A 25,378-nucleotide genomic window follows, 5' to 3' on the forward strand; every position below is an offset into this window, starting at 1 on the left:
TCTGCATTAACTGTGTAACATTACGGAAGGTGACTTAAGCAAAGTGACCTGAAGTACTGCAATACATTTCATGAGCTTGAAAACACCATCGGAGGCAGAGGAAGGAAGTGATCTCTTGCAAATCCCCACCTACACTTTATTTTGGTTTGCTTTTTCTTGTTTTTAACATAGTTTTCTTCTACGCAGATGAAGACTCTTTGGTAATACTGTTGGTGGAGAACATGAACATTGTCAAACACATGTAGCGAGTGCAACAGGCAGAGAACTGTCCATATTAGGAGGTTAAAATCTGCCATGAACTTTTCTTGTGCCCGAGGTTTTGTCTTGACTGTATGTTTTCTTTGGCAGTGAAGGCAACTTCAGAAGCTCTCATGTTCCCAGAAGTCCTCTCACCAGTTATTTCTGCTACAAGTTTAGCTGCTTGAGGAGCTTTAAAAGGTTTGAGATTATTTATTGTTGTTTCAGTTGGGTTTTTTTAACCTGAAAGACTTCAGGGACTTGGTCAAGCATCTAGAATCCTAGCCTGCAGTAGCATGGCTGAGGGCAGCAGAAGGTGAACAGAGAGTTGGGAATGAAGAGGAATAGGCAGGGGAGCGTTGTCGAGAGAAGTTGTGGATGCCCCATCCCTGGAAGTGCTCAAGGCCAGGCTGGATGGGGCTTTGGGCAACCTGTTCTAGTGGAGGGTGTCCCTGCCCGTGGCAGAGGATTGGAACTACATGATCTCTGAGGTCCCTTCCAACCCAAACCATTCTATGATTCTATTGGAAGGCGGGAGCTAAGTTGAATAGCATAAACCTGTAGATACACCAGGAGTTTATGGCTCCATTTTTGGCATCCAGTGCTTGGTCCTGAGGGTGTCATTAGGCTCTACAAGTCCCCTTACCCACCCAGTAGGGCATGGCACAGCCACCCTGGGACCTGGGACCACGATGCTGTGAGAGGACTGTGCAAGAAGGACTGGGAGAAGCCTCACTGATCTCACCCCTCCCCTTTTGCTCCAGAGCTGCATTTACACACGGGTTCTTTCCTGAACTACCTGTTGATGTGTCTGTGCTGGCCATGCAACTCACTGATCCTGACCTTGACTTGATTTCCAAGCTTGTCCTTGGACCTGCCCCATCCCTATGGACCCACATGGTGATCTGGGCTGACTAACCCTGGATACCATCACCGGACCTGCTCTGCTCTTCTTGCTGGGGTATCACGGGGCTGCATCCCGTGTGGGTGAGGGCACTGCCCTGCCAACCATGCTGCCACCCTTGCTTCCAGATCTCTACGCCCTGCGGCACAGCTGGCCCCGCTGCTCCCTGACATCCAGTTTCACAACAATTTCAACAGATCTAAGTTATGGCTGCTGAAGGCCTGCTTTTGTCCATGCAGTCCTCTCTCTACACAAGCTGTGGTACTTATCTAACTTTATATGGCCCCTCTTCCAGGAACTAAGACAACTCAGAGAAATCACTGGTTTTTATAAGGTTGGTTTTGGTTTAGTTAGGGTTTGGTTTCATAGAATTAGTTGTTCAACTTCATGAACAGTCTCAGTTTGGGAGCAGATGTATCTTGATTTTGGTGTAAGGGACAAGATGAGCAGAAAGAGCTCTAAAGGTCAGCTGGTCACTTCTTAGATCCCCTTAGCTGTGGTGAGAAGTTACATTTGAGGTTCAGTGAAAGCTCCTGTGCAGGTAGGAAAGTTCTTTGGTCCCTAATCCAGCTCAGTCCTTTTTGTCACAAAAATGATCCAGAGGAAGAGAGACTGAGTTTATTGCCTAATGGTTAAGGAACTTCTGTTCAAATTAATATTTAATTGGCTATTCAGAATAGAACAGCTGCAACAAGAGCTCCTAAACTAACCCTGTAATATCCCTAGGTAGAAGGTTATGGCAATAATACATAAGGAAAGAGGGATGGATTAAAAAATGCTTCTGAAGAAAGAGGGCAAACTCTTTTAAATTAAAAGTAAACACTATTTTCTCTTTTTTTTGTCTGCCAAAACTCTTTAACTAAGCTTGGTCCAAACTCATAAACTATTCCAGTCAAACTTGAAATGATATTCTGCAGCAAATAAAAATTCATTCATTTTTCTCTCTGTATTTTCAAGATTTTAGTGCTGCTAAAATAATCCTTCATGGATACATCCCACTTAAGTGAGGTTTTCTTCACCAGCAGTTGCTGCAGGTGGCAGCTGTGTTAAACCATTGGCAAGGACTCTGGTACATGATTCCTTCCAAAGTAAGCTGAGAAAGTTATTTCCCCAGCCTCTTTTTCCTGCCTTCCCTGAAAAAGATTGCCTACGTTACAGAGGAAGCAGAGTAAGTGGTAGGTCTACTGCTGAGATAACCAAAACCAAGGGCAGTAATTTAATCTGTCACATACTTCTGTTTTGAACTTCAAACACCAAGCAAACACACCACTTAATCAACCCAGGCAATAACCAACAGGAGCTGGTAACTGGGGTTATAACTTTTCTAGCAACTGTCCCCAAGTCCAACACCAGCCTACAGGCAAGGTAGGACAATCTCAAATCATCAGGTTAGCTAGTTATATGAAGTTAATGCTCATCATTTGAGACACTGATCATTTGTCTATTCCTAGCTACTTTAGAGTGATGCTGAAGTTAGTCCATTTTATTTTGCATGGTAAAGCCTTGGGACCTTCCCAGCTCTTGTGGGCAATCATCATCCTCTCTGCTGAGGTTGCTTAAAGCAGTATAAACCAGAGTAGACAATGATCCTGTGCCCTCTCCCTCTGATGTTCTGGCACCGTTTCTTGACTGACTGGAGACAAAGCCAGTTCGGAGAATCAAACCAGCCCTTTAAAAAAAAAAAAAAAAAAAAAAGTTTGGGGTGATTTTATCTCTCAGAACTGTTTCATCCTGAAGGATGTAGAGGTGCTGGTGCCAGCAAAAGAAATGGAATGGCAATATCTTTCAGGAGTTGCCAATAGAGGCAGAACTATGGACACACTGACTTTGAGTGAAGCTGTCACAGGACTGTCCCCTCTGGGGACAATAATTTCCAGCTGTAGGCAGTAGAATCTTAAAAAACAGCATTTCAGTCACTTGTGATTCTGTGACCATAACCTGAGGTTAATGACTGACATTAACTGTGTCATGGTTAATGTCATAACGTAGCTGGCATTCAGTGTAAATGACAGCAATTTTAGGCAATGGGTGTTTGAGGCGAGTAAACATTTCAAGTCTAGCTCTCAATTAAGTATCTTGTTTAGTGGCCATGACAAAACGCTCTCTCAGATTTATTAATGAGTCTGATGGATATGAGTCCTAATGAAAATGGACAGGTAGGTAATGAGGGAGGTACAGTCAGAACATAGGATTAAAGTCAGGTACAATTAAAGTTCAGCTCCCTAGTCAAAAACAGGCTCCTTTGGGGCCCTAGGTAAATCATTTATGCACAGCCTCTCAGTCTTTAAAGAGAGGATAATAATATTCATTATCTTCATACATACACCTTGAGAGTATGAGCAGTTTTGCTGTGTCTTTTTTTCTTAATTCTCAGAAGTGCCCAGTAGATTACCAATATCATGATTATAATACCGGGCAGAGCTGGAGCAAGGCAGATGCTGCGTAGGTTTCTACACAGAACTCTGCTAATATATGGCAGACATCTTTACCCCTTATCAGTTATGCTATTCCACTCTAAGCTTAAGACGAGCTGCCAGGAAAATACCTGCTACCTGTAGGAGTGATGCCACATCATGAGACAATCAGTGCCGCTCTAATGCTATTCCCAGCGGAGCTGCCTTTAAACACCATGTCTCTGGGAGTGACTTGAAAGACATGGCAGACAATGGCAGCACAAATGTCAGGTATCCAGTAAAGGAGATAGCAAAATACCTGTCCTACCCAAAGGCTGTAAAACAGAACCAAACAATGCAGACAAATTGCAGGGGAAGAAAAGGAGGGAGTGACTTAGTGAGAGGGAGAGAAACCACTACATCAAGCCATCTGGATTAAAACCAGATCAGTCATTCTAAATTGGTGCTTGAGTGCTGAGCAAATGAGCTAGAGGAAGAAGAAAATCTGTGTGTTTGTATAGCTGCATCGTAGGACATTAAGGAAGTGGTGTTTTACATTTTAAGCAGAGGAAAGTCTGTGCACAATCTATTAGCTCTGGCTCATATTATGAAGCTGTTACTAAGAAGTCAGGTGTATTTTGGGATATCCCCATGCACATGTACTGCTGACCATGGTCTGCATCTGCATTACAGCCTTTCCAGAACCCAGGCAGCAGTGAGTAATTAAATTTTAATGGTTATCTGCTGAGATGAAAACACTTGGGACAGTGAGAAACTGAAGTTTAAGAGGCTCACCTCTCTGTAGAGAGGGAGTTTGGAGCCAGGAAGAGTTACCACAGGCAAAACAAAGATATGGAAGACAGGGATTAAAAAAACTAATAAAAAAAAAAAGGCAAGCAAAAAAGCAGAGAGAGATAGTGAAGGAAATGAAGAAAGAAGAGAGGGGTGTATTTGAAAAGAGAAATATTTGACTTACCTGGGGACAAGCCACACAGGAGTTAACTCATGAGCTGCAGGAGCAGCTTAGGTTGTCACAGAATGAAAAGAAACTCACACTGGGAATATAAAGAGGAGTTGTTATTTTAGGTAGGTTTGAAGATTTTCTTGCTCTATTTAGCAGAGAATAAAGATAATTTGTTTACAGCACCACATGCACCTGAGAAATGAGCTGCAGCTCAGCATGCTCATGCTAGCTAAAATTTGGGAAAAGGTAATCTGAAGCAAGGACAAATCTCAAGGACTGAAGTTAATCCTAGGACTGCACAGATTTTATTCAGACTTCAAGGCTTAAGGCACACATGTTCTAGTGTCTGGTCAACGTCTAGCCAGGGAGCTTAGCAAGATCTGTGACACATGGGTTACATGCCTTTAAACAACTGAGCTTGTGCTTTGCCTTCATATAGGATCAAGCGTAACAAAACTGCCTCCAGACCATGTTTCATTGTGTGTTGAAGTCTGTCCAGAAAACGGGTGAATCCATGTAAGCAACAATCCATTTCCCTTCTTCCGTAGCATTTTCTCCACAAGTAATCTGTCTCCCACTGATAAATCTGCTGGTCATCTTTTAAAGGCAAAAGGCATTAAAAGCACATTAAAATAAACCTTTTTCCATATTTTTCCCCTGTTTTTCTTACATCTGCAACATTATTCCAACTGATGTGAAATTGCTATATACTCAAGTGCTTACACTCACTGTCCGTGAGAAGTGGTCTGGCACAGTCCACAGCTCCAGGAACATGGGAAAATGGGAGGAGAGGTGCTATTTAAAAGCACTTCACTCATCAACCATGCCAGTTTAAGACTGGAAAGGGAGGTGGAGGGAAAGCTTTACCCACAAGGATATACTTACCTGTAAGAAATGGAATAATTGCTGTTATTTGCTCTATTATCTTTCAGATTTTTACTTTACCATCAAATGTGGTTGAAATAGCCAGCAGATTTGAAAGTTATTGAAAACAACACTAGTACACACTGTGGCCATGTAACCTGCATTTCCTTAGAAATCTGGATACAAGTATCTTGAAATGACCTTCTCAAGGATGTACATAGAATCTTGATTCATCTTTTCTCCTCATTTAGAGCTGTATCAAAATAATCTTAGTTATAGTAGAGGTTGCTGTTTTGTTCTTCACTTTAGTTTCAATTTAACTTAACTAAGCTCAAGTAAATCTCAGTCTCCTTATGACAGAGGCTGAAAAACAGCAGGTGTTTCACTATCCTTGATAGTGCTCAAACTTGCTTAGGGAAAAATAGCTAATGCCATATCCCAGACTAATCCTTCATTCTCAGGAAAGTCGTCTGTTTGGTGATGTCCAGAGGCTGATATTTTACTAAAAATAATAAAAAAAGATACTTAATACTTTCAGCAATTTATTTTTTCTCTTAAAAAAATCTATTACTTCCTTCAGAAAACAGCTCTTAAAATCAAAAGAAAGATCAGCTTCTAAAATCAAATCAGAGACAGACTCTGCTTCTGAATCTGTCAGCTTGCAATATCTCTGAACTGAAATTCCTTGCAGCCCTAGAGTCATATCATTCTAGCCTGATTCCTTCTGCAAGCAAGGCTTGAGTGGTTCCACTGTGTACAAGCGTGTATAGCCACATTTGAAACCCATGGCTCACCTTAACTGCGAAGAAAGGTAGAAACCTCAAAGATAATTGTCTGCAGATTTCACATAAACAGGCAACAGAAAGAAACTGAAGGATCGTTTGCATCATGAAAGCTCACTTTATCAGACACCAAGAAATCCACACTGGAGGATCACTACAGCAAAGATCCCAATCAGAGCTCATGAATAGCTAGAAGATACAAACCCATTTGCGAAAGTTCCAGAACTCTCAGAATAACTTGTTAAAAGTCATATTAGCGCCATAAATATACAAATTGTCTGAGCATCCTCTGCTTCCTTTCCCTTTGCAGTTTGGAGTATTGCAGAAAAAAGATGAAGAGCAAAAAGGCATCATAAGGACTTCAAGCAGGTGTCACATTTGTGCTTTTGTGATTTGAAACAATATGGTCCTCCCAAATGTAGGAAAAAATGTTTTTAGCACTATATGCTGCCTTTCCTTTCTACCAAATGTGATATAACAGTATAGGGTCAGAGTGCATAAAGTACATGAAAACTTGAAACCATAGGGAAGAGCATGGAGCTACTGGAAACTGCTGGCCAAATTACTTTGTTCAGAAAAATACATCCCAGCCAGATGTATGACTCACATCCACTGCCATCTGTTAGATGGAAATAAACCATATTTGCCTTATTAAGGTAGAAATGATCCTCTTTTGCAGTCAGTGATGACCTACTGACCTGACCCCCAACAGCTCAGATCAAGTAGGTTGGGACATTTGATGCTATTAGGATCATTTCTTTCTCAGTCTCATAAATGATAATTTAACCAAACTTCCACCCTCTCCTTCCGAAATAATTCCTCCAGGTCACAGCATTAGGACTCAAACAACTTCCCCTCCCTTCTGTGCTTGGTTGAAGGCAACTAAATATCATAAACTGTAGCAGAGCATCCCTAGTCAGAAAAAATCCTCCTCTATCCCAGAGCCTGGTGAAATTCCTCTGGATGTGGAAGTGATGTGACGTGGGATTCACAAGTTCTGTGAAGCTATGTTGGGTTTGCGTGGCAAGGTTTTGGTAGCGGGGGGGCTACAAGGGTGGCTTCTGTGAGAAGCTGCTAGAAGCTTCCCCTGTGTCTGATAGAGCCAATGCCAGCCGGCTCCAAGATGGACCCACCGCTGGCCAAGGCCAAGCCCATCAGTGCCTCTGTGATAACATATTTAAGAAGGAAAAAAACAGTTAGGGAGAGCTTTTGCAGCCAGAGAGAGGAGTGAGAAGATGTCAGAAACTCTGCAGACACCAAGGTCAGTGCAGAAGGAGGGGGAGGAGGTGCTCCAGGCACCGGAGCAGAGATCCCCCCTGCAGCCCGTGGTGAAGACCATGGTGAGGCAGGCTGTCCCCCTGCAGCCCATGGAGGAAGGATGAGGGGGTGTAGAGATTCCACCTGCAGCCTGTGGAGGACCCCATGCCGGAGCAGGTGGAGACACCTGAAGGAGGCTGTGACCTGTGGGAAGCCCACGCTGGAGCAAGCTCCTGGCAGGACCTGTGGATCCATGGAGAGAAGAGCCCATGCCGGAGCAGGTTTGCTGGCAGGACTTGTGACCCCGTGGGGAATCCACGCTGGAGCAGTCTGCTCCTGAAGGTCTGCACCCCATGGAAGAGACCCAAGCTGGAGCAGTTCATGAAGGACTGTAGTCCGTGGGAGGGACTCCATGTTGGAGCAGGGGAACGATGAGAGGAGTCCTCCCCCTGAGGATGAAGAAGCGGCAGAAACACCGCATGATGAACTGACCGTAAACCCCATTCCCCGTCCCCCTGTGCCACTGAGGGGGGAGGAGGTTGAAGCCAGGAGTGAAGTTGAGCCCAGGAGGATGGGAGGGGTGTGGGGGGGATGTTTTAAGAGTTGATTTTGTTTCTCATTCCTCTTCTCTGTTTTGCTTAGTAATAAATTAGATGAATTCCCTCTCTCAGTTCAGTCTGGTTTGCCTGTGACAACAATTAGTGAGTGATCTCTCCCTGTCCTTATCTCGACCCACAAGCATTTTGTTATACCTCTTCTCCCCTGTCTAGTGAAGGAGGGGAGTGACAGAGCGGCTCTGGTGGGCACCTGGCCCCCAGCCAGGGTCAACCCACCACAGAAGCGTAAAGACCAACTCTGTGGGTATTTCCAAGATATCAGCACCCAAACAGAAAGAGGAATTCAGTCAGCCCCCGTGAGGCATAAAGCCAGAGGATCAGCTGCTTTCCAGCTGTCAGCAGAACTGGGGACTTCCAGGTGCTCCCTGCAGCCATGGAGCCACAGCAGTGCTCGTGAAGGACTCCTGCTATACATGTGTCACCTGTGAGAACCGCTGACCATACGGTGCTGGAGGCCATAGAGGGGTGCTGACAGGCACAGTGATGGATTTTGGATCCAAGAATTCAGGTTCGGATTCAAATACAGACACATTGTGCTTGCAGTCTGTGTGAGGGTGTGCAAATTTTTACGCAAGCTACAAAGGGTTGTATTTCTTGACCTTCCTCAATCCCCAGCACCACATTATCCTTTTGGGGAAAAAATGTAAAAGAAGGGCCCTCTCGTATGCACATATCCAGCAAAAGATCTGACAGCAGCTGTAAGCAGGTAGCGACACAAAAACGGTCGAATATATGGAAAAGTGTCAAGTTAAGGTTTTTATTCCAGAATTTTCAGTTGTTTTACAGACCACCTTCCACTCACTTGTAGACTCCATTTCTGAGCACAGCCTGCAGGCTGAAATACTGGAAGACACAACTGCTGAGCTGGGACTATCCTGAAATTATGGCCTTTTTAGCATCACAGGTACAGCATCCAGTTTTCATAACATCACATAGCTTCAGAAAGGGAATACACATTCCATTGTTGCAAATTCTGTCAAGATTACCTCCCCCTGAAGATCAATTTCATAGCCACTGCCACACTACAAAGAAGATCCCTCCTGTCTGTTTCCCTAATAAAACAATAGAGGCGCTATAAATAAAATGTATCTAAGCTTTTCAACTTGTGACAATTTAAATGCTGGAATATGAATCTTTCTGCTTTTCTCTCAGACTGGTGAATTATGGGATCAAAACATTCCACTCATTCCCTCACCATCCTCCACCACTTCAAAAAAAAAAAAAAAAGTGTATTTATATTTGTATTTTATAGAGCACCTGAGCTCTGCTGGAATGTGTCTGACTTGATGCAAGCAAGCAAGCACAGCATGGTGCTTACTTCCTAGCAATGTACAACCTAATTAGATGGAGACCCAAAAGTTCTGAAGTATAAGGAGAGATTCTTGTCAGCTCCCATACCAGGGGAGTTTCTTTCTAGATCTTCACAGAGTAACATCATTCCTGCACACCACGAGAGCAGTGAATTAGGATCTCCACAAAGTATGGGAAGAATGTTGGAAATGGTTTGGAAAGCTCAGCATCGCATGCAAAGGTATTTGAGTACAGCAGGAGCCATAGAGTGGTTGAGGGTTTTGGGAGCTTCACCTTTAGTAGATTGGAATTTGGAAAAAAAATGGGATGTGGATAGCCCAGAAAAACACAGGTGGTTTTTCAACCTTCTTAAATTGAAAGCCCCACATAAATGTTTGATGAACTGCCATGGACATTTTTGCTGTAGACATTTCCCTTAATTGTCAGGAGGTGAAAGGAAGAGATAGACAAATAAAATACTTAGCACTGTGGTAAACACATTTCTTTGTTTAGTTTTACAAAGTTGTAATTTTATTGTTAGAATTAGCATAATTTTAATTAGGCACTGACAGAAGTCAAAAGCTGGCTCCCAACTGTGCCTGCGTGCTCACAGGGACACGTTATACCTGCTAACTGTGGGGGAGTTGCACGTGTATGTGCTTAGAAATGAACTGCAACCATTTTGCAGCTTGCTTTCTCAAATCTGACATCCCTGCAGTGCTATCCAAAACAGAGGCTAAGTTACCCTGAGCCTGGCAGGACATGTCAGTGAGATGGATGAAGGCTATCTGGGGCTGAGTGAAAAATCCATGACTGATAGCAGGAGGAGAGTTTTATATGAACTCTTACACTGATTGCTGATACCAATTCTAACACTGTTTTTTACTGTTATTTTCCTTATTAGAAAAGTTCTCATTTTCTTCATCTTGTAGTTCTTTGGGTTCATTGTTCCAGTGCTGTTTTTTTCTTCCATGCAGGCATAAACTGTTACTGCTGACTGCAGTCACAGCTTTAAAGCTCACTTCTGCAATTGCATAAAGAGCTAGCAGCTCAGAATACCTGATGTGGACACCAGTGACGAGTGGTGTTCCTCAGGGGTCAGTACTGGGACCGGCACTGTTCAACATCTTTGTCAGCAACATGGACAGTGGGATGGAGTGCACCCTCAGCAAGTTTGCCAACAACACCAAGCTGTGTGGTGCAGTTGACGCGCTGGAGGGAAGGGATGCCATCCAGAGGGACCTTGACAGGCTGGAGAGGTGGGCCCGTGTGAACCGCATGAAGTTCAACAAGGCCAAGTGCAAGGTCCTGCACGTGGGTCAGCGCAATCCCAAGCACAACTACAAGCTGGGCAGAGAATGGATTGAGAGCAGCCCTGAGGAGAAGGACTTGAGGGTGTTGCTGGACGATAAGCTCAACATGAGCCAGCAGTGTGCGCTTGCAGCCCAGAAAGCCAACTGTATCCTGGGCTGCATCAAAAGAAGCATGACCAGCAGGTCGAGGGAGGTGATTCTCCCCCTCTACTCCACTCTCCACCTGCACTCCACCTGGAGCACTGCATCCAGCTCTGGGGTCCCCAGAAAAAGAAAGACATGGACCTGTTGAATTGGGTCCAGAGGAGGGCCACGAAGATGATCAGAGGGCTGGAGCTGAGGACAGGCTGAGAGAGTTGGGGTTGTTCAGCCTGGAGAAGAGAAGGCTCCGGGGAGACCTTATAGCAGTCTTCCAGTACCTGAAGGGGCCTACAGGAAATCTGGAGAGGGACTGTTTACAAGGGCATGGAGTGACAGGACAAGGGGTAATAGCCTTAAGCTGAAGGAGGGTCGATTTAGATTAGATGTTAGAAAGAAATTCTTTACTGTGAGGGTGGTGAGGCACTGGAACAGGTTGCCCAGAGAAGCTGTGGATGCCCCATCCCTGGAAGTGTTCAAGGCCAGGTTGGATGGGGCTTTGGGCAACCTGGGCTAGTGGAGGGTGTCCCTGCCCATGGCAGGGGGGTTGGAACTAGATGATCTTTGAGGTCCCCTCCAACCCAAACTATTCTATGCTTCTATGTTCATGGGAGTTTAGGTCTCAACTGTTTTTCTAACCCTTTAGGCACAAATATTTGTTCCTCTAAGAATGTCCTTCTAGTTGAATGATTTTAACAACCTCCTCCTAAAGTTTGGAGTAGATTTTTCTTTTTTTTTTCCCTTCCTTTTTTTTTATCATATAGGCACTTTTGTGTGCGTGTCAAATACTACTGCTGTAGAAAGTGTGACATATAGTCTAGTGCAACTTATCAAATAAAGGCTGTCTGGCAGTCAATTTCCAGCACATAGTGTTTGTCTCATGAGCTGTGACTAAGGCCCATATAGTTTTGATTTCTAGATCTTATGACTGACCCCATACAGCTGCTGTTTACAGAGCTGTCATATTCAGGCAGAGGGTGTTAATGCAAACCTTCTTAACCTGTAAAGATTATCTTGCAAGAAATTAATCAGGGGAAATAAAACAAGGAATAGACTTGAAAAAATGCCTAGATATTGGAAAACTCTGTGTTAAAAAAAGCATTAAGCACATATACAATACACCCACATAGGCAGACACACATAGACAGGTGGGTATATTTATATACCTGGGTATATATAGAAGCACACTTCTATGATCATTGAAAAAAAGACTGTAATATTCACGAATTGCATTCAGTAAATAGCATACATATTCAAGTTACAATGTGTCAATTAAGAAACTTGTTCCAATACGTTTTACAGTCAAAAAAGCATAAATTTCACTTGCAAACAAATCTCTCCTTTTTTTAAGATTTTTTTTTAAAGCTGCTTCCTTTACTGAACCCTTTTTTATGCAAACCCACTTATAATAGAAGGGTACAGTAAGTATCCTAAACTAACAATTATAGATGACGACATTCTCTTTCATTATGCAGGATAATAAGCAATTTTCATTCCTTGGAAACAAGCAGATTCTACAGCAAGCCTTCAACAAATAGAAAGATGCATAATAGATGCTAAGATCATATAACGTTTCTCTTAATTTCAGGCTTTCTTCTGGATGACAAAGTTATACTGTAGAGTGCAGATTATTTGGAACAGAAAATAAGATATCTTGAAAGTAAGATCTTTAATTGGATTTTAGAAATACTATTATGCTTTCAAAAACGATATTGCCTTGCATACACTGCCAGAAGAGGTGTTGGAATTCGCAGTTCTGGGGGTGTGCTTTTTGTTCCTTTTTAGCTGACTATAAAAGCATTTCTGACTCGGAACAAGTCCTCACCTGAGCAATCACAGGCGTTCTTCCAGCGTGGCCCAGGAAATTAAACAGTTTCTTTAGCAGACAAATTTGACAGAATGAAGCAAGATGTGTTGGGTTTGCGTGGCAAGGTTTTGAAGCAGGGGTGGGGGCTACAGGGGTGGCTTCTGTGAGAAGCTGCTAGAAGCTTCCCCTGTGTCTGATAGAGCCAATGCCAGCCGGCTCCAAGACGGACCCGCCACTGGCCAAGGCCAAGCCCATCAGTGCCTCTGTGATAACATATTTAAGAAGGAAAAAAACAGTTAGGGAGAGCTTTTGCAGCCAGAGAGAGGAGTGAGAAGATGTCAGAAACTCTGCAGACACCAAGGTCAGTGAAGAAGGAGGGGCAGGAGGTGCTCCAGGCACTGGAGCAGAGATTCCCCTGCAGCCCGTGGTGAAGACCATGGTGAAGCAGGCTGTCCCCCTGCAGCCCATGGAGGAAGGATGAGGGGGTGTAGAGATTCCACCTGCAGCCTGTGGAGGACCCCATGCCGGAGCAGGTGGAGACACCTGAAGGAGGCTGTGGCCCTGTGGGAAGCCCACGCTGGAGCAAGCTCCTGGCAGGACCTGTGGATCTGTGGAGAGAGGAGCCCACGCCAGAGCAGGTTTGCTGGCAGGACTTGTGACCCCATGGGGGACCCACGCTGGAGCAGTCTGCTCCTGAAGGTCTGCACCCCATGGAAGAGACCCACGTTGGAGCAGTTCGTGAAGGACTGTAGCCCGTGGGAAGGACTCACATTGGAGAAGTTCGTGGAGGACTGTAGCCCGTGGGAGGGACTCCATGTTGGAGCAGGGGAACGATGAGAGGAGTCCTCCCCCTGAGGATGAAGAAGCGGCAGAAACACCGCATGATGAACTGACCGTAACCCCCACTCCCCGTCCCCCTGTGACGCTGGGGGGGGCGGAGGTTGAAGCCGGGAGTGAAGTTGAGCCCAGGAAGATGGGAGGGGTGGGGGGAGGTGTTTTAAGAGTTGATTTTGTTTCTCATTCCTCTTCTCTGTTTTGCTTAGTAATAAATTAGATGAATTCCCTCTCTAAGTTCAGTCTGTTTTACCTGTGATGATAATTAGTGAGTGATCTCTCCCGGTCCTTATCTCGACCCACAAGCTTTTCGTTGTACTTTTTCTCCCCTGTCTAGTGAAGGAGGGGAGTGATAGAGTGGCTCTGGTGGGCACCTGGCCCCCAGCCAGGGTCAACCCACCACACAAGATTAAAAAAAAAAAAAAAAAAAAAAGACCCATGAGAAAATTGCTGACAAACATTAGCAGGAATTAAATAGAAAATCATTCACTGGAAAGTGATAGATGAAAGCAGCTAGTGTCGATTATTTTTTAACACTCCTACCCCATGTACAAACTGGCCTTAAACGGTAATTCAGTTAGAGCCAAACTGACAGTCTAAAAACATCAAGATTACAACTCATATTCTGTTACTGCTTTTAGAAGAAGACAGTAACTATTTTTAAGGGGGTACATGTTATACAGACTCTATCTGGTCTGTCTCACAGCTCTGGCTCATCGCTTCTTTCAGCCCACTTCTGATGCAAGCCCAAATTCAGCAAAGGATTTACAAATAATTTTCCATAGATGAACAGTGGACCTCTGAAGGACGTTTTCAGTTTCTTTAAAGGAAGGAGAAGGCTGAAGGACTAAGAATTCACTGGGGGACTAAAGAGGTCACGTCAGTGCCTCCGTCCACCCAAAGAGCAACCCCAGATAAACACTTCAGTGCCACCTGATACTGTATGCATGATTCCAGCTGTGCCATCCCCCGCCCTCATGCATAATGGTGCTGCATTGCCCCTCAGTACGTCTCTGATTTGAGACATTTGTTCTTTTCTCACCTGCGGCAAAATTGCAGGATGTGATTCCTCCCTGCAGCTTTGCAGCCACAAGTTGGCATGCAAAAGGATTGAGACATCAGGTGTACTTCAAGACACATTGTCACCAAAAAGGGGGGTGGACATAATCCAGCTCCTTTATTGCATTTCAGAAGAACATTTATTTAAATGATGTTTGCCTCTGATATTAATGTCCCGGCAGTAACTCTGTCCCATTGCTCCCAATCACACATGCCCACATTACAGAGACAGGTTGGGTTTTGGTTTGCATTAAGCCTGTTTTGTGAGTTTTAGTACACTTTGCAGTCTTGAATAACAGAAGAGAGGAAAATAGGAGAAAGGTCATTCAAGAACCAAAGGACAGAAAGCACATTAAATTTGGAAACAGGTATCAGATCAAATAGAGGAGAAGAAAGAACAGCTCCAAGAACAGGATCTGCACAAGGGAAGACTTTGGTCAAAACCAGCAAAGACTATAAAAACTATCAGACCACAGTGCTGCTAGTGCTGACAAAGACAATATTAGTTTGTGCTCATTTCACATGCACCTTAAAAATCAGTCCCTCTACTCATATACGTCTTCTGGAATATGTCCTAATTTTTGCAACAACTGTTCCCTATTTTCTTTTCCAAATAAATACAAGTCTAAAATGTATCAGAATGTATGGAGAGTTATACAGACTTCACTACATAGCATGTGCTATCAAAACACAATGATTCTTTGGTTTTGACATTTCAGTAGGTGGCTGCCTGTTCTTTTCTCAAGAAAAGTTGTGCCTTCCTGGTTTGCAAATGGTGAAGGACACTAATAATGGAGTATTTAAACTCCATATATTAAAAAAAAATTACTAGAAAGAAAATATATACACTTATTTTATCCAAACTCACATGCTCCTTGTCGCTTAGCTGGAAAAGAAATTGCAGCACTCACAAAATGTTTTCCTTACTGGAACAATGAAGAACCTCCTTTTCAAAGGCAGATATCTAGGATAAGTATTCATGCCGGTGAGCCTAGTGTAAAATGTCCTGACTCTTTAGAGAGGCATTAAACAATTAAATAGACAGAGTTTCTTTTGAATTTGAAAAATTAGAAGATAATTTCGGGTTTGTGGCATAGCAGGCGCAAAGTAGAACTAAGTTGCTTGTAGGTGACAGAATGAAGCTCGAAACAGGAATGTGTGTTTGAAGCCATGGTATTTACAAGTTGCTTACAAAGCATTTGCTAGTAAACACCACATCCTTAGCACATGCAAAGTATGTGGTAGATTTTATCACCCAGAGCTATGACTGATTCTATAGGAAATGGTTGGTTTTATCTTTAAATCATTCCAACTCTTTCAGCTGCTGCAGTGGTTAAGATCTGCACCAGGTAGGACGTTGTCTTCACATCTAGACTAACATCTAAAGGAAATAGGGATCAAACTGCACAGCCGAAAGCAGTACTAATCATTTATGCATACTGTTTGGAAACAATTCTCAGGTTTGAAAAGTGCCTTTCAAATAAATATAGACCAAGGAAATGTAATCATCAAAAACGACTTAGACATCACCCTCTTCAGAAAGAACAAATTGTAATCACGACATGTAATAGCTCTTGAGCAATGTTCACATCCCTGTCAGGGGTTTTGAAAGATTGACAAAACGGGATGTGGATGTTAAATGTTTTGTGGTGGGTTTTTTTTTTTTTTTTAAAATACACATACATTGTAACAGTTTCCTGGGAAGCCGAACTTCACAGTTTTTGTCACTTTTTACAGCCTGTCTTGATTTATAGAAAGTGTTATCTCCAGCACGCAAAGCTGCAGTGCAAGGGGAACTGCTGTCCCTGGCCATGCACAATTGACCCAATTCTTCACCTGTGCAGATTAAAAGCAAAGACTCTGGAAAAGCTAACATCCTCTATCATATCTGGGTTCTGGAAGCTCCACAGCACTCCCAGGTTATGAACCTCAGAAGCAAAAGCCTCTTCCCCAGGACTAATCTTTCCCTTCGGTATCTGTTAAAACAAGAATGAGGCCGTTTCTGGAGGGTCTTTCCTTCATCCCTTGCTCTGAGACTGGAGCCCTCGGTCTACCTGGGAGCCGTTCGGTGAGCAGCCTGGGGAGAGAGGGAGCTGAAGGAAATCCTCTCCTCCCTCTCCATAGACCATCCACACAAGGCTGCCCCATTGATCAGGGTGGAAAGGCTACATTTCCCTCTTCTGCCATAAAAGTGTGTCCCAAAAATTCTTCATAAAAGAGGAGGTTCAGGACTGGCCAGTTCCCCTGCCACAGCTTCAGGCAGCATGGGAGCCAGGTCACCGATTGCCATGGTCTTCCTCCTCTCACAACCAACTTCTTGCTTCTCTTTGTTTGCTGGATTTTTTTGCCAGTACCAGGGGCAGGCCTGAGAGGCCAGCGCCTAGCCATGGGAGCTATATTTGGGGTTCACCTCTCCACTGCCAACCCCTCCAGCTTCTGCTCCTCTGCACTGGATCCCTGGGAGAAGAGGAGGAGATGGAGAAAAATGGGAGTATCTTGTATGTCTTTGATGCACTGACCTTTGCTACAAACTGGGTTTTTTGCTTGAATAATGTGGATAAAATATCACTAGACTGTATCTCTCCACTGTAGTGCCCACTTCCCTGGAGCCAGAGACATCCCCCTCCCATCTCAAACTGAAATCTGCATTCACCGTACTGGAGGTCACAATAATAACAATGGATATATTTCTTAGAATCTGTTTTCAAAGCACAGGGAATGAATGAAATCCCCATCTGTTGCTTTATATCCTGCTGCTTTAATCCTCCGAATCACTAGCAGTGAGAAAGGAAGCGCTGGACACAGGAGAGAACTATTCCATCTCTTTTCTGCCATACTGCCACGGCTGCAAGAAGAAAAGCCACTCAAGCTGAAAAAGAAGGTGACGGTTGCAGAGCAGTCTCTGTGAGGAGCTCTCAGCTCTGGAAAGGACTCACTGGTCTGAAATAGCCTGGGTCTGTTGATCTCCAGGGCATGCTACAAGAAGCATCCTTCTGCTCACACTGGTGATGACTGTGACGCCTGCAGAAAAAGAAGAATTTGTGCGAGCTCTGTAACAAGTGAGGGGGGGGGAGAGTGTGGTTGCCTGCTGTAAGTGTTCATAGCAAATTAACAGGGTTTTTTTTTTTTACTTTTTTTTTAATAATTTGTATTGAAGGAACACTTGTGTACATCCCAGCAAGATGGTATATAGGCGCAGACGAGTGGTGATAATTGTACCTTGATTTCCCCCTGCCATCCTCCTGTGATGTAAGTTACTTTTTTAGTTGTTACTTGCTGGCATGGTGCGACAGGCTCAGATTTCCCTTGCGCAGGTATATCTGCAGCCTAGCCAACTTCTGTAGCCATAATACGTCCAGCTCAGCTTTAGCCTTTAGGCACTAGTAGCTTTTCTCTGTTTAGCAGGGCTGGGAACAGGTGTCCTGTTTGTGTTCACTTTGCTTCAGTGTGGAGTCTGTGCTACAGGGAGGGAGATGAAGGCAGGGGATGGAGGGGCGATTTAGAAGTGAAGTTGTTAAAAGGGAGGCTAGTGTCTCTGCTTGGTCCCAGGTGGATTTCCTTTTGTTTAGTCTACCAGAAGAGCAGCATATTTCCTGCTTTATGTGCACAAACAAAAATATAAGAACACGAAACCAAAGATGTTGAGAGCTGTGAGCTCAGAGGAAAAAATAAAGCAGGAACAAAACACACACCCCCAGCCCAGCTTCCTCGGATGGCACAAAGCATTGTAAACAAAGTTCTATGGCTAATATGTTGCTGATACACAGGGATATATAATATTGCCCATAAAATTAGTCATGTGTTATTGCACAAAGTGGTGTGTTCCATAAGAGCTGCCTATTTAGCAAGCTTGATCAAGAACATTAAATATGAAAATAAGGAAAAAACATTTAACATTGTTGAAAAGTAATTAAAAATATATGTCACCATATGCTTCTCTGCCATTACTTCATTTCAGCAAAACAAATGCCTGGAGCATTTATTATCCCCCATCATTTTTTAAAGAGGCCTAATGTTCCCACTTGGCACAGGAGACATGCAGATAAAATGAATCAGCCCTGAAATGAATTGTGTGAAATGCATTTGTCTGAATTCAAACAGCTTCCCTGTAGTCAATAAATGCATGAGTACTTCCGATCTCTCAAAATGCATATCTCTGAAAAATAAGTATTTTTTGCTCATTATACCCTGTGTGTAATCTTTGACAAAGGCTAAAATGTCATTAGCTTTATTAGGGTTCTGATGCAGTCGATGTTAAAAAGTTCATGTTACTAATACAGCCACTAAATAGCATTGGTATTAAAAAAGCAAAGCAAAAGAAAAAATTATAAATAAAATACAACACATATATCAAAAAAGCTTTCAAAGCACAGCTAAACTCATGAGACTAAGTTCACCATTGAGTAATTATGCTCTTTCCTGCTCTGTGATGACAGGAATAAATTTGACCATGGGGCTTTAAAGGATGGATTATAAGCAATTTTATTTTAATTCATGGTGGACAGAAGAAGGTATCTTCTTTCAGAAGTGATGATCCAAAGAGCAGTAGCTTGCACAGCTGCATTCTGAGATTTATTAAAAAAAGTGATGTATCACTGGCCAGTTAATAGGGGGGGATATTATTCTTTGGAAGAACAATGAATTAATAAAAAGGTGACCTAACAGAAAAAAGAAGTCCTTGTTTGTGTCAAGTGTTAGGAACACCCATAATTAATGAAAACAATATCTAAACACAGCTGGATAAAGATATTCATGCTGTGTAGTTGATGCGGTAGTTTATCCATTACTGGCACTGAAACGTATGCTGTTTCTCTTTGTCTTGACACCGATTCCTTTTGAACACGTGAAACTTGACCCACCAGCCTGTATAACAAAGCTCTGCCATGCAAGACAACTCACTGACACTGACCTGGCACATAGCTGTGAGACGACTGACCTGAGACAGAAATCAAACGCAGCAGATTCTTCCTGGGTGAACGGAGGCAAGGAATGCGTTGGAAGTGATATGAGAAAGCCCTGTAATGGCCAGAAATAGTCCCTCCCTTTCTGGGAGTAATGGGGAGAGACAGAAGAGACTGAGGAGGAAAGCATATATTACATTAGTCCAAAAGATCTGGCTTTTTCTCACACTACGTGGAAGGAGGCACAGAGGAAAACGCAGTGGGAATCAGAGGTGTGTACGTGGAATTTGGGACTGGGGGTAGACTCAGCAGGAGCAATCTTTCCGGCAGCACCACACAGCCCATAGCATGTTTTTCCTAACAAATAACATGTCTCTTCTTCTCCCTCCCTTCTATTCTACCCCAGAATGTAATTTCAGTTGAAACACCACATTCTCTTCCTGTCTGGGGAAAAAAGGTAAAAAAAAAAAAGGAAAAAAGAAAGAAAAAAAAAAGAAAGGAAAGGAAAGTGCAGCACTGGATTCAAATGGCATCTACAAATGGAAAAGTAGGATTGAAATTTTGCAAGTGTAAACCACAATGGGGCTTGGTAGCCTGGAAACCCTGAAAACTCCCAAGCTAATCACTATTATTCACTGCTGACAACCATTAAAGAACATGGCTGACATTGGCAGACCAGGAAAAACATCTAAATATCAGATCCACAGTAAAACCATGAGAGCTAGCAGAACTCTGTGATTTTCAGCAGCTGCAATTTTGTTACAGTTCCAAATGACAGAAGCTGGCTATTCAGTTCAAGCTCTACAGAAGTGTTCTTTCAGCTCTGGAAGTCCATTTTTGAGCAATGCTTTATCAGGCAAGGGGACAACACTGATGCAGAAAGTAAAGGTGGTGAAGCTGGGGAATGTAATAGATTTGCATCTTTATCAATGGAACCAAGGGCACACGCTGATCAATGAATCCCATCAATAAAGTAATGTATTTTGAGCACAAGGGTCGTTTGCCATTTAAGTAAGAAAATAATCTGAGTTTGAATGAGCTTCTTTAGCATTTTCAGTTCATGATTTGATCCACTCTCAAAAGTTTTGCTAGCATTACTGAGCTGAACAGAGGTATGAAAAGAAATCACACTTTAAACCAGAATATTCAGACATAGTCCCTCAAGGAACAGATTTTACTTTGTACCAAAAAAGGAACTGTTTTTCCAATGTAAGCCACATTTCCACTTCAGAAATTTGGTGGTATGAGTGGGCATAGCTATATTGGTAGACCATTGCCGGTGCAGACCATTCCTGTAAAACAAATTAAGTATTTAAGTACCGAGTCTAAGAAGTTTACCTAATGTTTGCAAACTGATGTGAGATCTCCAGGTGAAAGATGCTTTAGGAGTATAAATTGCTACAAGATTAATTACTGCTAAAAATGAATATTTTACTAATTCAGTTAGCTGAAAAATCTTCTGTGATTTTATTATGTCTTAAATCATCTATAATCTTCTAAGGATTCAGCATGGTGGATTTGCAGTATCAAGCTAAAAAGCAGAGGGAGGAGAAGCATCAATAACGCCTGGCACAACCACTCCCCCGAGAAGCTGTATATGCCCATCAAAGGCATCTCCTACATATCAGGCTGGGATAGACGTTCTAGGAGCCCCTCGGCTTCCAGGCCCCTGCTATGAAGCAGCATCATAACATCATTATATCTACTTCACTGTTACCGTGCATATTATAGATATTTATTAATGCAAGATATGTTTTCAATTAACTTGTGTTCTTAGCCACTCAGAATGAAGCTCACTTTTCTCCAGTAAGGATGTATATTACTTAAGCATAAATTAGCTCTATTTTGAGCTAAGAAGCAGTGCATAAGACCATTGCTGTCCTGATTCAAAAAAGTTAATTTCTGCCAGAAAGAGAAGGAATAAATAAGTGTCATCTCCTGATGAACATAAAAGCAGAGGAGGAAACACATATGTGATTTGGAAACAGGATTACTCATAGATTCAGAAGTAATAAATCCAATTACCTTGCTTGATTCATCAATAAATGGGAAAGCAGTATTTGTTTTATTATCAAATTAAGTTATTCTTTGGAAGTAATCCACTTAAAATAATTGTTTCCTAGCATCAAGCAAAAGTAATCAGTAAAAAGGAACATAAAATGTTTTTCTACCACTTTCTGCAAAAGGCTTTTTCACATTTTTTGAGCAACAGATTATCCCATTATAAACAAAAGCAGAGAAATCCAAGGAATCTTGATAAGTAAATGTTGCTTTTATAACATCTTTTATTCCAACTACCTGGCACAGTGGTTTAAATGCAAAGGTTGTCACACCCTAGATGCAGAATAAAATGGTCTTTTGGGAGCCCTGCAAGTCAGCTACCGCTGAATTTTCCCTCCTCAGTGAAGCAATGTTGGTGAAACCTTTGACTGCCAGCGCTGAAGCATTCTCAAGTGCATCTTCTGCTCACAGGACATTACTCTCTGCTTGCAGGATACAAAAATATTGGCAATACTGGTTCACCAATACTGACACAATGAATATAGGTTCACCTATCTCATGAGTAATAGTTTAAACAGAGGCAGAGGGAGATGAAAAAGCCTGCAACAAGTAATCAACTGTGGCTAAAATGTGTTCCTACAGTTTTATGACTTATGAGTGGAACTTGCAAAGGTAATGTATGGAGTAAAATAAGGAGAAAACTACTTAAAATCTTAACCTTTCCTTTTTTAAATCTCCTTTCTGCAGGGCAGCCACATCCTCTACAGTCTTTGAACTCTGAAACAGTAAGGTACCTAGAATGCTGTCTCATATTCAGAGTTTGGTATGCACAAGAATTTAACATCCCTCTGTTTTTTGAAAAGGAGATCGTCAATCATACCAATGCAGACAAGGCTTTTATTAGCCATCAAAGATCTGATTCATCTCATGCAGAGTGAGATTCAATAGTTGGATTAGAGAGATTATCTGGCAGCAACCAGAAGTTTTTGTGTTCGCTCTGTTCTAGCAAGACTGAGAAGGTTTTCATCCATCTGCACGGGGAGCCTCCGCTGTGTTTCTTTGGGAAGAGGTGAACCGACTTCCATTGCAATGCTAGACACGCCAGCATAGAGTTTAAGACAAAGCTGTGACTCACTGATGATAGATTAAATTTTAAATGACAAGTTTTCTAACTTTGGAGGAGTGACAGTCTGGAGCAGCCTTCTGATAGTGTAAGCATCAAGCAAATGATCAATTTTAAGCTGGAACTTGGATAGTTTATAAAAGGTATTGCATGATGTCATTGTCCATGAAAAGCACCGTGATTTGAGGACCTATTGCCATGACCCAGACTCCTTTTTCACCAATATCCTATGCTCCTAAGTTGCTAGCAGCTGCAGATTTGTACCAGACCACAGTGCTCTAATGGAAGCAGCCATTAACCCTTCGGATATGTAGGCTGTTCAGCTTTATACTATTACGTATATGTAAGCTAGGATCTAGCTTAATAACGGACAAGCTACAGAACTCTTTGGAGTTCAATTATTTCAACACAGCAGTCTATTTCTGGGTGTCATTAATACTAATGTGGAGGTTGCATGTACTTATCTAGGACTGTATTTTTAGTTGGCAGAGACCCATCTGAAGGCATAGTTGCCTGTCTACAGTTGGAACCAAAATGTCAAACCATATATCTAAAAATATTAATGTAATTGCACACAGAAAAGTGATAACTATGTCATTAAATACAAGTGGATAAGTCAGCTTCAACTTGTGGAATATGCTATTCTATTTTTTTCTTGCAATAGGCATTGATCATGTTAATTTTCAAAGATTCAACATCCAAATATTTTTAAATACTCCAGTGAAATATTTTGGTTTCACTTTGAACACATTATGAAACAGTGCATTTCTAATGTTTACCAAAAAAAACCCCAATTTAACACATTAGTATAATATTTTACAAATTTAGAACATTTACAAAATCTTTAAAATAATAATTATATCAAAAATGCTGAATTGAAAATTCTCAGAAAATGTTGAAGTGTTAGCATGCTGATTGGAATTGCCCTTATAAACATTATATAAAAATTATAACTGCACATTCTGCTCCTGAGATAGTTTAATCCAGCAGTTTCATTTAATGATACTCATTCTCAAATGAAATTGCTGTACTTGAAATTTTAGGGAACCTGAATTCAGTGGAGAACAGTTTAGATAATAATAACCAATGATGTATCAGAACGAAAATCTTAGCATAGTCAAAGGGAGAGAAAACCAACAGCGATTAAAATAAATGAACAAAGAACAAAACTCACAGATATAAATTAAATCAAATACCTTTAGGCTCCTGTGAAGTCTGAAGCATAGCACTACAGGCTAATTTCAGGGAGAAAAATCAGAGGAGGAATTCTGCAGTGATTCTAAATAAAGTATACTGTGAGCACAAGGATTAACCGCAGTGCACTACATGAAAAATTAATCTATTTTTGTCATCTGGATTCTATGACTCCATATTTTTCAGTTCCACTATAATAGCGTTTGAGGTGGTTTTTCTCCTCTTCACCAGACTTATATATGATTTTTCACTGAGAATTCATCTGAACAACAGATCAAAATCACCTCTGGAGTATGTACACAACAAGATTGTGTGACTAGGGTGGGCATTTTCCCTTGTAAAATTCTAAATTCTGAAATCCACCATCATTTCCTGATGTGAAGACCATATCTCTTACTCTTAAATTATGCTGTGAACAGAGTTCAGTACTGAGGAGATTATCAATAAGAGATTGAAACTGGAGAGTGAGAACCTGGCTCCCATAACATTTGAAGGCTCAGGCTGGCTGCATCTCTGCTAAGAAAGCCGGGAGGGCTCTGTAGTTCCTAGGTCTTGTTGTGTGCCTCACTTGCACAGAACCTCCAAACTGAGGAAGACCCAGACTGCTATGCTTGTGACTGAGGTGGGAACCACTGCATGTTTCAATTGATGCACATAGAGAGGGAAACCAAGGGACCAGAATCCAAAGGCAGAGCCTCTGTGACAGGGCAGATTTTGAAACAAATAATTAGAAATGCTTTGGGCAGAAAAATCTAGCCCTTTCTCACTTTATTTTTAAAACCTTGAATCCCCTACAAAGATCAATAGCACTTTTATTAATATTCCCATTCTTTGGACTTCTGCTACGTCACTCTTATTCTACATGTACAGCCAAATCCAAAAAGGGGATGTGATCTTAGGAGATGTTTGGGCTTCTCCAGCTCTAGCTTGTCATTTCATAGAACTGGGCAGAATGGAACAGTAATTAAATAAAATATCAGGTTGATGTTTAAAAAGAGAGAAATTATCAAAGCAGACTCAAAATACACAAACATTTTTGTTGAACAGCATTGGGTGATACATAATGAGTTTGATTCCCAAAGGTTAAGTTCTGGGTGCATTCATCAGTTCAGACTTCTTTCAGTATTCATGAAGCACTTTGTGGGACAGAAGAAAAATCACGTGCCTTCACTCTGTCTGAACATGGCCTCCCGCAAGGGTGGAACTCACGCCCAGAAGACATCAGAAACACTTAGAACATCAGTGCCTTCAGAAACCAACGTGGAAGCTGTCTTTTACACTCAATCTTTCCTCAGAAACTCACACAGAGCAATTTTATTTTTTTCCACCAGCATGAAGAAAGCAGATAGTCACAGACATCCCTTTCTGTCTATGACTAACAGCTGTAGGTCTATAGATGTTGGGCTTCATCTGGTAGAGCGCAGTCATTGTATCTTCTATGTTAAAAGGCTGTGAGCTCGGTTTTGATGTGCTGTTGTTAAGTGGCGTAGCTCCATTTACACTTCTTGAAGGTCTGGACTGGTGCCTGTCTTGGTTTGTCCTTTTGCTAGGTGAGCTCAGTGAACTTGCGTTCATACAGAGAGCACAGACTTTGAAGTTATCAGAGGCAGGTGTCAATGTTATCATCAATAGCGCTTCTGACACGACTTCAACTGGGATTCTAACTGCATTTTTGCCAATACACAATCCTTTAACTTCCT

The 25,378-nt window shown here is 42.2% G+C and overlaps 1 long non-coding RNA gene across 1 annotated transcript; it reads right to left on the minus strand.

Moving 5' to 3' along the window:
- Positions 1–4,844: 4,844 nt before the first annotated feature.
- Positions 4,845–23,781, minus strand: LOC142600730 (uncharacterized). Its single transcript, XR_012834290.1, has 6 exons — positions 23,681–23,781; positions 17,392–17,480; positions 14,443–14,575; positions 12,585–12,635; positions 5,384–5,864; positions 4,845–5,095 (listed from the first exon to the last, which is right to left on the minus strand). It is a non-coding gene; the product is annotated as an uncharacterized LOC142600730 (long non-coding RNA).
- Positions 23,782–25,378: the final 1,597 nt, after the last annotated feature.

Source organism: Balearica regulorum, chromosome 2, assembly GCF_011004875.1.
Source record: "Balearica regulorum gibbericeps isolate bBalReg1 chromosome 2, bBalReg1.pri, whole genome shotgun sequence".
In the NCBI taxonomy this organism is placed as follows: domain Eukaryota; kingdom Metazoa; phylum Chordata; class Aves; order Gruiformes; family Gruidae; genus Balearica; species Balearica regulorum.